Below are 12,663 nucleotides of genomic sequence, written 5' to 3' on the forward strand. Positions count from 1 at the left end.
GTGAGGGACTATCGGCAGGGAGAATAGCACCGGTCGAGGCCGTACAAAGCAAGCCACGTTATGAGTGAGTGCCACACTCGTCATAAGAGCATTGGTCGGCAGAGCCACCGGCGCCAACGTGACAAGACACGCCGCCCTCACCGCTTTCACTCAAAAGGCGTCGCACTTGTCTCTTTTCTTCCTCTCTCAGGGATGTAGACATGGAGTGAAGATAGTCAAACGGGGGCGACAGGCCATTGAAAAAAAGAAATAAAAAGTAAAACCAAAGTGACTCTCATATCAGGTTGTGTTTGTCATCGGCGAAGATTTTCTGACATAACGGTCCATGATTCAGATAAGCATGAGTGACTTTTACAATGCTGTTGTTGCCTTACTTTGGATTATTTGGTCCACTGCCTACCTTTCGGTCCGTCAAAAAATCATGAAATTAGGTAGATATTGTTGCTTGCAGGGTTAAAAGAGCTCCAATGAGTCATGGCTCCATTCATATCGATCTTCGCGTACTTTAAAAGATGAATAAATATTTTCTACAATGTTTTAGCAATAATTAAATATAATATGTAATACTTTAGCATGAAAGCAATGGTTGTTGTATCAAGGCGATATTTTACTATTTCACTTGGTCAGTGTTCTTGACATGATTAAAAGTGAAATACCGTTGCTTATGAGCGCTATTTGGTTGTTGCTGTTGACTCCATTTGATTTGGTTGTTAATATTGTATTTCTTGTCTCCTGCTTCGGAGCAAATGCAGTGGAGCAAAATGAGCAATATCCAGAGAATGGAAAAGAGGCGCAATTGAGAGTGCATTATCAACTTCGCTGCCTGGAGTATTTAAAGTACCCGTTTTTTTGATTGGTCGTCGGGAGCCAATTGTGGAGGGAGAGGGGGCAGTGTGCAACTATAGTCGCGATACAACGCATGATTGGTACACATGTATTAGGAGTGTTCCATTCTATCACCAGATCACAAGGAATAGACTTGCGTGTTTCCTTCATGTTATTAAATTTTCTATGATTTTTTAACGTAATATTACGCCTGTAACTTTCATGTGCTACCTTATATTCTTTTACAAGGTCTGTTTTCAATACATATTTAATTTAATGAGGAACTACTTCTCAAACTCGTTCAATCTCTCCTTTTCAAGTGCTCTCTTAAAGACATGAAGAAAAAAAAATTGAAAAGCCCAAAAAAAAAAAAAAGCTTGTTGACTGTATGATGCTCACAGGAAGCAAGTAACAGCATTTTTACCGCAATTAAGGAATATGTTGACTTTAAAACTAGACATCGTCCCGACCCGACTTAATGTTGTCAGGCAACTACGGGTATTGCCTCTGTTTTTTTTTAATTGGAATTCATCCATAGATAAAAGAGCATCAATATAGGTCTAGTCTTTCTCACAGTCTTATTCTTTATCTCTTCCTCTCTTAGCTCGCTCCTCCCAACTAGTTTGCATGTATAAACATATTTTCAAAATACAATTTAAATGTATATGTATCAATCATGTACATTATATGTATTTATATACATAAATGTAGCCATAATTGTACACATATACACGCACACACACACACGCATATATGTACATATATATGGGATAATCGATACATACAGTCAATCAAAATCATGTCCCTTAACTAAATGTTTATACATATTCATTTCATCTCGTGTCTTGAATCTTGCATCTTCGTCAAATGTGTTAAATCTTCCACATGATTGGATGTTACAAGGCAGTGATTCATGTTATTCTTGTCTCTCATTTCTTTTCAAGATTTGGATATGAAAAATGAACGTGTCTGTGTATCAGAGAAGTGAGTTCACGTCAAAGTTTACGAAACATGGATAATAAGATTTTCCCAGATTTTAGGATACAAACACAAACATAAATACATGTATATCGACGAACACTCAGACTTACCTACGTTTTTGTTTACACCATAGTGATCACACATAAGATTGATACATTCAGTCCAAAAAAACAAACAAAACAATGATTATGAAGGCATACACGACAAAACAAAAACAAACAAATAACCTCTCCACAGAATTTTTTTTTCTCTCTACTCGTTCGTGGAAAAGAAATGACTTTGGCACATTATTATAATTATAAGACGCCTAGGCGTTTAAGCGTTTAATATCTTTATTTCGATGGTGACAGGCTGGTGACAAGCAACTTTGTAAATACACGTGATGAGATTCTTGACGTTACAATCGTTTGACACACACACAATCAAAATGATAATTCCTTATTGTTTCTTCCCAATGAGAATACACTCATTCTATAGTTTAAAAAATCGCGGGAGATGCAAAAACAAAACACTTCAACGAGTGAAATTTGCTAAACTGTGAATTATTGTACTGAAATAGACGACATAACATTACGTCACGTTGATGATTCTATGACAAACAAGTGATATCTTGACTAGCAGAAAATAATGTGATGGCAATTCTTTTCATTTCGCTGGAAAGCGTTGGGCGGTTTTAATTATTTCTATGAAAATATTTAAATCGGTTAAGGTGTGTTCTTCCTCCTGTACGAGTCCTCGGCCAGCGGGAGCCGTGGACGGGGTAGGCGCGGCTGTGAACCGACCGGCAACGCTCGGTGAGCAAGACTGACGCGAATGCGGTTAAGCAGGTCCCCCCGACGAGCGTCAGTAAAAGGATTATAGCGACGAAAGGAATAGGGACGAAATCCATGAGGTAACTCTTTTTCTTCGATCACCGTTCCCCCATCATTGTCGTTATCATTCTCGGTGGTGTCAATGGCCGTTGGCTCTTGGCTAATATTTTGTTGATCATCATTATGATTGCCCTGGTTTCCATGATTGTTGACGCCCTCGTCTTCACGGTTGCCATGGTTACCTCCATTTGATTGATGCTTGTGATTATGACTAGTGCCACTGTCACTCTGTGGACTAGACGAAGTGCTTCCATGTGACGGCATTGTTGTATGTGGTTTCATATTTCCCTGTGACGCTGTTGCAGTGAGTGGTGCATTTACACGAGTTGACATCTCCATTTGTTGTTGCGGGTTGCCATGCGGTAGCATGGATTGTTGCTGCATGTCCCCATGTGGCGGCATGACCGTTTGTTGCTTAGGAGTTGGATGTGGCGCCATGGCCGTTTGTTGCTTTGGAGTTGGGTGTGGCTCCATGGCCGTTTGTTGCTTTGGAGTTGGGTGTGGCGGCATAGCCGTTTGTTGCTTTGTAGTTGCGTGTGGTGACATAGCCGTAGCGTGGATAGCAACGCCATGTGGGGGCATCGATGTCTGGGAGCTTTGCCCGCCCTCTTGTAGGAGATCAATGGCTTCATCTATGTCGTCAGCCGCGTTGTCCAAGAGTTGTTTTGCCATGTCGACCTGGCTACCACTCTCTGCTGATGTTGATGTAGGTTGTGTTGTTGGCAGCGAAGTTGAAGTCGATGGCGCTTTGGGCGTTGGTTCCGGTCTGACAGGAAAGAGCGACCCTAAGACGTTGCCAACTCCGATGGCGGTTTCGACCGCTGCCAGTCTGCTATTCAGCAGGTATTCTATACATAGGAGAGATTGTCGGTTAATGGTCAGGTCAATTCTAGTCGACACAAAGCAAAACTTCTGGAAATTGAATATAGATTATGGAGATTTCTCTTTTGACATCTTTGAAGAAGTTTCTTTGCATTTGACTTCCAAAGCATATAGCAAACATTGATGTGTTGACTTTAGACTGTGGTCCATGGGTCTTTCTTAAAGCCCAAGACTAGTTGCAGTTGTAAGTTATTATTACCTTAATTTCACTAAGTGGACTAGAAGGATGATTGATATACAGTTCAAATTCATGTCTTTATCTGGTATTTGTGAATTCGTCCAAAGTCAACGACATTAACAAATCTGGCTGCAGCCTATGTAAGATAATGCAAGCACACAAACAAACCTACAGTCAAGCTAATCTTAGATTTGTAGCGTATAAAATGGGGCAAAGAAGCAAAGAGTACAGCACTAGTTAAGAGTATTTATAAGCGCAACTCAAAATCGGCTGTTTTCCGTAAACCATTAAATCAGAACAAGACTGACATCAACGTGCAGAAATACTGCTAATTTCTCATTGCTCTTCACTTCCCACAAGTTCAGAACTCACGCCACTATTGTTGAAATTTAAAACACAAACCAAACAAGCAAGCCAGTAACGACACCTCAAGCGACTGACTGTACCATCACTTGACTGCTTTTGCTTGTCTTTAGGGAGTGTCAAGAAGCCTTCCCCTGCAGGAAAGAAAGCAGTGCCCCACAGTGTGAGAAACACAGTGTGAAACACAGTGTGAAATCTCTTCACACTGTTAAATTCGAGCGTATTAACAGCGTGAACACAATGTGAGTCATCGATTCACGGTGTGAAACAAAGCATTACTTTGTGAACACTCTATGAACACCACACCACAGTGTGAAATCATCTTCACACTATTAAAGGCGAGCGTTTTCACAGAGTCGACTATGTGAACACACTGTGTTCTTTCCAGTAGGGTCGGCTTAAATGAAACTGGAATTACGGTCCCCTGCCCGTAGATTTGTAGTAATTTTACTCTTGCTTACGGCTTCTCATCAGTTCCTTGATGTTCTCGGCCAGGGTGAACAGTCGGGAGTTGATGTCATTCACCATCGATGCCAGCACTACAAAACAACATCAAACAAAACTCCGTCATCATTTTTTTCCTGATTTCATTTATCCACTGTCATGGTTCTGCTTTTCAAAGTATGTTGGGAAAAATAGACGTGCTTAATTTGGGGTTCATATTAAAGGACAAGTTCACCTTCATAGACATGTGGGTTGAGCGAATGCAGCAATATTAGTAGAACACATCAGTGAGAGTTTGAGCAAAATCAGACAATCCGTTCAAAAGTTATGAATTTTTAAAATTTCTGCTCAGTCACGGCTGGATGAAAAGACTACTACAGCTTGTGATGTCACATGAGTACAACGATATAAGGAAAGAATAAAGAAAATTCAACATATTTCCATTTTTCTCGCATAACAAAAGAACACTCGACTTCTCTCTTTCAGAAGGTAGGGGGAATAATATTACCCTTAACATACATCAGTAGCAAGTCGAAGAAATGTGCACTTTATTCAAAAAGTAAAGTTTTGTGAAATTCTCTTTTTATTTTCCTTTTTATAGTTGTACGCATGTGACATCATACACTGTAGTAGTCTTCTCTTCCAGCAGTGACTGCGCAGATACTTAAAATATTCGTAACTTTTGAACGGATTGTCCAATTTTCCTCAAACTTTCACTGATGTGTTCTATTAATGTTGCTGCATTCTCTCAACCCTTATGTATATGAAGGTGGACTTGTCCTTTAACAGAAATGAACTGGTGATGCGTTAGTAAGACGAGCGAACATTTTACGGGAAACATGAATTCTTCGATGCGACTATCGGTCGCAAAATTTGGTGCCATAATAATTTTTTCGATTTTTCATTTACATGCTGTTATTGTGACTTTCACCATTTATAAACAACTCAGTCTTTTCTCTTTTTTTAATCTTCTGTTCTTTCCTAAATTTCTGTTTTAAGTATTTTCAATCTATTCTTTGAACGTACTTTTCCCCCAAAATTCGATGTGTGTTCATATTCATGATCTGGACCCTGGAATTATTTTCAGCCTCTCTGAAGCATGGGAGTTAGTCAACATTTAACAGTTAAAAAATGAAATGATTACTATGATATTGTGGAAGTCAGATGACACGAATACCAAGTATAAACATAACTGTATACTCACTCTCTGCGGCCTCTCGGTCGATCCTGGCTTGGGCTGCATCTGTAAAGTTCACATTAGATTAGATGTGTGAGAGCGCTGTAATACTGCTGCCATAAGAAGAACATTGTTTCTTAAAGTTCACATTGATTTCTTCTTAATTTTGGATCACCAGTACGTGTTCCGTCGTTTGTATGTTTGCTGATATTGTGCACTTTACCCAACCTTCATTGTGTACTTTACCAGCCTCCATTGGAGTAACGTTCTCCGTTCCAGCACAACACGTACGAAAAACCACATGTTTCCTCGCCATATCTTTTGTTAGTCAAATTAATATCACAGAAACATACAAGTTATGCTGAGTAGAGGGGAAGGTGCATTCTAATGTCTTTTGTTAAACATTTCAGTACTTTAGCAATGATTGACAGATGAGGTCATCTGAGGAATATTGGTTTGGAAGGATTTTTGGGGGGGCGTTCCCGAGTAATCTGAAGAAAAATAGAAAAAAAAAAACTCGTTAAGGATATATTATGGAATGTTCTACATTACACTGTATTCGTTTCGCCGAAAAAAGTGATGTTGAGGGTATCATAAATCAACACAAATCAACATGCATTTGGATTTCAGGGCCCCTGTAAAAGACCTCAGAAAGGACATTTATAATGGCTCTGCTTTCACTATCCGTAAATACAAGATATTACACAATTTCCACCGTAGAATAAGCTACTTTCACAAATAGTTATAGCTGGTGATCTCTTTATGTGTATACCATAGAAAAAAACGTGCAATAGAATTTGCCTGACCGAGACGGGTATATTTTCGGACTTTTACAATACTGATTTGTGTAGACGACAAAGACCGGTTTATTTCTCCTTGACCTTTATTTTCTCATATGTTTACTTTTACCAGATGTCTTTATTTTGAACACTCTCATAAACTCATAAACGAATATCATCCAAGTTATTGCTGATATCACAATACTTTGAAGACAATTGATTGATATTCAAAAAGACTGTTCTTTATTTCAAACATGTAAAAAGATTGCAATATTTCAAAAAGACATAAGACATCGTACTTTGCGATATGTCGATATAACTAGATACTATCACACTCCAGATTATTGTCCAGACAATAATCGTTGTCCAGATAATGAAATATCCATAATTTCATAATTGTTATTGTAAAAAGGAAAATTGTTGTTTCCCTTGTGTGTTGGAATGAGAGACAAGAGTAATTAACAATTATGTAATCATTAATGTTCAGTCAAAACTCACTATCTACTGCATCATCGTCATCACCGTGCCCATTTCCCTGACCGTGACCGTGACCGTTGTCATCGTCGTCGAGATGCATATCTTTGTCTCTCCTAAGGAAATGGACCATTGCCTCCTTGACGTTGAGACGATACGACGACGGGTCGATCTGTATCATCGCGTAAATTCATACGGATATTACGTGCCGTGGGGTTTTGTGGGGGGGGGGTTCAGCCTTTCTAATATTTCCTGACGTGAGGGTCAAATTAATCAAAGAAAGCGGTCAATTGACAAATGGATAATGAGTAAATTTAATGGATATTACGTGGGGAGTTTGAAATATAAAATCTATGTAAGGAAATTGTAATCAAAATTTTGAGGAATCAGTTTCAACAGGCATTCTCGCTGCTTTTTCTTTCTGGTAACGCTGCGTGTCCTCCGACTCTACACAATTTGTGGACAAATTAATTCAAATCTAATGAATTGAAATTCAGTGGACAATGCAAACGGTAATAATGATGAATAACATTACACACTACTTTGCAGCCTTTTAAAAAAAAGGTCTATAAAAAGCAAGCTGCCCAGAATTCTTCCATAAAGGTAAAGCCATCGAAAATTCGACCGCCTACAACTACATGCAAAACCTATATGCCTGTGGGTGTGGTCGAATTTGGCACGGGAGATCGAATTTTGGCGCAAGATTTTACCTTTTTATTTAATCAACGTTGATGTGTGTTCGAAGGACCCTGAGATGACGTAAATTTAGTACACTAGATCGAACAAAATATGGGTAAGTTGATGAACAATAATTGTTAATCCGGAAGAAAAACGAAACAGTACTCCACCATGTCCACGGAGTTACGCATTTTATGGGCTCACAACATGCTCAGGGTCTAACATGATTGGAGAAAGAGAAGGGCTGACTCAATGAATTTGCCGCTTTCGGGCGTGCCAAGAGTATACAACACACGTTTTACACATCAGCGTAAGCTTACCCAATGCCTATGCATCTTCAAAAAAGACATGTAATGTTTGCCTACCATTTCTGCACTTCTTCGACTAAGGTCGGGTCGTTGCTCGTCCTTGATCTCCAACGTTGCCATATACGCCTTGGCCCTGACATCACACACGTCGTAGGCGAGTACCGCTAAGATAAACCAAAGGCAAGCCGGAGACATGATAACGTTTTGTCTCCTTCCTTTCTTGATGCTCCAATATACTTGTATCGGAACAAGGTCTTTTGAATGTTTGATGCTAATGATACCGCGTCACCTTCAGCATGCAAATGCCGGACTGGGTCTGACGCTATGCACGAACAGATGATGGATATACCGAAAACACAATCTTCATGCAAATGTGAGCAGGTTTCATCCATACAGAAAGACTGTCACTCTGCCTTGTACACAGCATTGTACAGAAATACAGAAATTTATGCACACGTCTTTAACAAAGATTGCACGTGACAATCACAAGGCATGCTTTAGCTGTTTAGCTTTGCCCGACATGGTAACAACAATGCATACAAACTACATTCCTAACATTTAAAGGCATTCAAGCTGTACACGTTGGTTGGAGGGCCCAGTACTCTCGCAGCAAGGAGAATATTCATAAATTCCAATACTTACGGTCTCTGTACTAACATCGTGTCAAGGTCCTCTAATGCTTTGCTCAACGCTCTATAATCACATATGTCATTGCACGCTGGTGACATTTGTTGATGAGGCATGGTAGGATTTTGATAATGAGGGGGAGAATGGTAGGTCTGGGAGGTGGTTGTATGTATAAGAGCTCCCGCTCCTTATCATAATAGGCCCTATTTTGGAAACTGTATGTTATTCTTTAGTTTGTGTTGACGACAGCCTGAACACAGCGTCATCGGAGATAGATGGCATGCTGAAAATACAAGCATTACAATGTTTTTTCCTCATTTCTTTTGTCCTTTTTTGACCTTTGCCAAAATAATGTGCATGCGAGATTCTGGTATAGGAGGCGCTCGTTTGTCATGTTTGTAGTCTAGGCCTGACAAATGGCCGTACGCATGGCATCTTGTTCACACTGTCGTTAGCTATTTAGATTTTGCTATTCATGATACGATATTTGATGTCGTGGCGCAATTGTTATTGGAGGTGTATTGTTGTACACTTATAGTAACTTAAACTTAAAGTGCACTTACAATTACATGCATTTAAGAGACTTTACCTAGCAAAACTCTTTACCAACAACAACTCGATTGGGTCTTTTACAAATTCCTCATATATATATATATATATATATATATATATATATATATATTTAATCTGGAGAGGAAAATGTGGTAATTTCCGTTTTGGTGTGGGGTTGAAGAAAAGAGTAAGTCCGCAGTAAATGAAATTCATATCTCCATTGCTTTGCAAATATCGGCATAGAATATTACTCTCTGGTAAATGTCATTTCCCTCTTAAAGATGACCTTCGACCTTTTCATCTACCATCTGAAATGTTCTCTAACTTATGGGCATGCTTACAGAATATCTGCCTCGTTTTCTTTTCTCCTCGAAAAAAAAGAACACTCCACCTGTGCATGTTATATCTGTTTTCATATCGTTCGAACAAAAACAAACAAACATTATTGTGAATACATGATATCATGTGTAAAAAGAACACCAGCTGAACACTGTGGCTCGGTAGGTAGCATGTGCCTGCTAAGCAATCAAGAAGCTTGGGTTTGAGCCTATTTTGATAAAATGTCTTGTCTTATTATGGCATACCCCCTGGTAAGAAAAAAAAATGTCCCTCAGACAGGATATAAAATGAAGATCCCATTTGCGAGACAGTCAACTCTTTCACAGAAAAAAAAAAGAGATCCAACTTTACAGAAAAGGGTGCAACCTCGGTGAAATGGCTCGTCCGCCCACATGCCGAGAAAAACGAGCGAATAATACCGGCACCTTATGATTCGCAACAACTGTCTCAGCAAACGGTATCAACCGAACAAACAAAATAACGAAGTTTGTATTTAAATTTGTAAGCGTCTTCAGCTGAATGATTGAGCATTCCTTCCACCTTGCAGTTACATATCCATGGATGGAAATCGTTTTCCTCGTAGTAATTGAAAAAAGTGACTAACTGGGTCAGAGCTAACAAGTTATCTTTGAATGTTCAAAAAACAAAATATATGCTTTTCAGCAATACTGTTGATTCTTTGAACTCAGAAATAGTTCTGAATGATTGTAATTTAGAAAGTGTGTCATATTTTACATTTCTTGGTATTTTTGTAGATAATAAACTTTCCTGGAACATACATATTGATCATATCTGCAAAATTATTTCTCGCAATATAGGTGTTATGAATAGACTGAAATTCTATATTCCTGAAAAGACCCTACTAGTGTTATACTCCTCTTTGATACTCCCTTACCTTAATTATGGAATTTTAGCTTGGGGCAATACTCATCAGACACTGCTGAATAGAGTGTTATTATTGCAAAAGAAAGCCCTCCGTATCATTTCTAATTCTCCTACACGTTCACATACAAATGCATTGTTCGACTGTTATAAGCTATTGAAAATCAACGAATTATTCTTATTTAACTTGGGTCAATTCATGTATATGTATGATAACAATTTACTCCCACCTATCTTTGGTTCTATGTTTCAAAGAAATCAATCATTCCATAATTACCCCACCCGACGTTCTAACGAGTTTCATTTACCACTTCTTCGAACGATTTTAGCAAAGAATACACTTATTTACACTGGACCATATTATTGGAATTCCCTGAATCATGATTTAAAATCTGCTCCATCTATATACTCATTTAAAAGGAGATTACAGTCTTCTCTTTTACAATCTTATAATGACGACTCGCAGAATCAGATTAGTTTATAGACTTACTTTGTTGCTCATCCGCAATATCGGCATTGCCGTTCTCTTTATTATTGTAACTATTGCTCAAGCCTTGATTATAAGATTTTCTTTAACCTATACGTCGCAGTTGAAGGGTTTGTTCTATATTCTTTTTTCTTCTTCTCTTTCTTCCTCAAACCTCCGAGGATCGTCGTCTGTGTTGCATATTCCTGTCTATTCTGTTACCTCTTTATCACGCTATAGTCTTGTTTCCTCTTGTGTCGTCAAGTCAGTTTGTTTCTTGTTTTTCCTCCTACAAGTAGTCTTGTTGCTGTCCCAGTCCTGTTACATGTTCATTACTCTTTTTGTTGTTGTTTTATGTATAACTGTTTGTTCGTCTGTCTCTTAGTGGGCTGCCAAACTTTTTTGTGACGAACTTTTTGTGCGGATTTTTTGCTGTTTTCAATTCAATTTTTACATCGGGCTTCTAATACAAGAGGGGCCCACACTCTACAAGCTCTGTCTTTTTAGTGGGTCCCTCCGTTTTTTTCACACAATGCATATATTGAAAACTATTTCACTTTCGTTATCTTAGCAACTATTGCAATGTATCGCTACTGTTAGTTATTTTTTTCCCATTATTGTTGTTTTCTCTGTACAATTGTATGCATTGTTTTTGTCACTTAAGAAAGTGAGATTTATGTTTGTATATATTGTAGAAAAAACGAATAAATATGAACTTGAACTTGAACTTGAATTGTTGCTAGGTCGCGCAAGCCTCGAGCAAAGATCGCGCAATCTTTATCGTTGCTATGGAGATAGACTTCGTTAAATGATGGATGCATGCATATTGGATACACAGAGAAACCAATTACATGACATCATACAGGGTTTACTTAGAAACACTGACATTCAGGGGTATAAACTTTGGTATTTTCATATATTGTAACTTCTGTCAATGATGAGCGGTGATATCATAGCCATCGTGGCTGAAACATCTTTCGACGTTGCCTATCAGAATTAATCTGTTCTTTTTACCACAACTATCACACTAGTATTACCTAATTTAGGTGAACGGGAAACCTAATTTTCCAATCTGTTGCTTCAAACAACAACTGAAGGCGCATCAGACAAGGTTATAGAAACAGATACGATGACGTCAAATAAAAATATGTTTTATTAGGGCGTTTTGGGGTTGCACTCATAAGTGAGAAGAGTCATCTGACTAGCAAAGTTTAGAATCCCCTTTGCAGTAACTGGGTTTCCTGGGTTGATTTTTTTTTTTTTTGTCTTCTCTGTCCCTTGCAGCAACTCAGAGCCACAATCTAATTTCTTTAGTTTCGCTTTGAGCATTTCCTTTTACAAAGACACAGGGAAATCTGTACACGTCTTGTTTCGAAAATATCATTCCAGCTGACAGGATCCCTATCCGGTCAGTGAGTTCTTCTAGGCTTTATTTTGTTTTGAGTCCCAGTATATAAGTAATTTAAAGTTAAAGTGCATGATAATTCGTGAATCAGTTCTCGCAGAAAAGACATTGTCATCAATAGTTACTCAATTTCTACCATTTTTTATACATCTGACTCTTAACTTCCCTCATTGAGCAAGTTCATTAACATGATCAAAGGTTGTTAAAAACGCCCAACAAAGCAGAAATTTACGCACACAACCTGGATTCCAAATCTTGAATGTACTAAGTGGAGACTGGTGAATTGTAAACCTTACCATGTCCTGGGGAAACTACACAGTGAATTTTGAATACACTAGAAAATGTGCCTTTTGTCCTCATAGCTGACCTTGTAACAGTGTAAGGTTGCAATTAATTGATTTGCACTGATGACCAGAATTTCTTTATCAATC

The sequence above is a fragment of the Diadema antillarum genome, unplaced genomic scaffold (genome assembly GCF_040938485.1).
Source record: "Diadema antillarum isolate AM-2024a unplaced genomic scaffold, OU_Dant_1.0 seq00001426_RagTag, whole genome shotgun sequence".
Lineage (NCBI taxonomy): Eukaryota > Metazoa > Echinodermata > Echinoidea > Diadematoida > Diadematidae > Diadema > Diadema antillarum.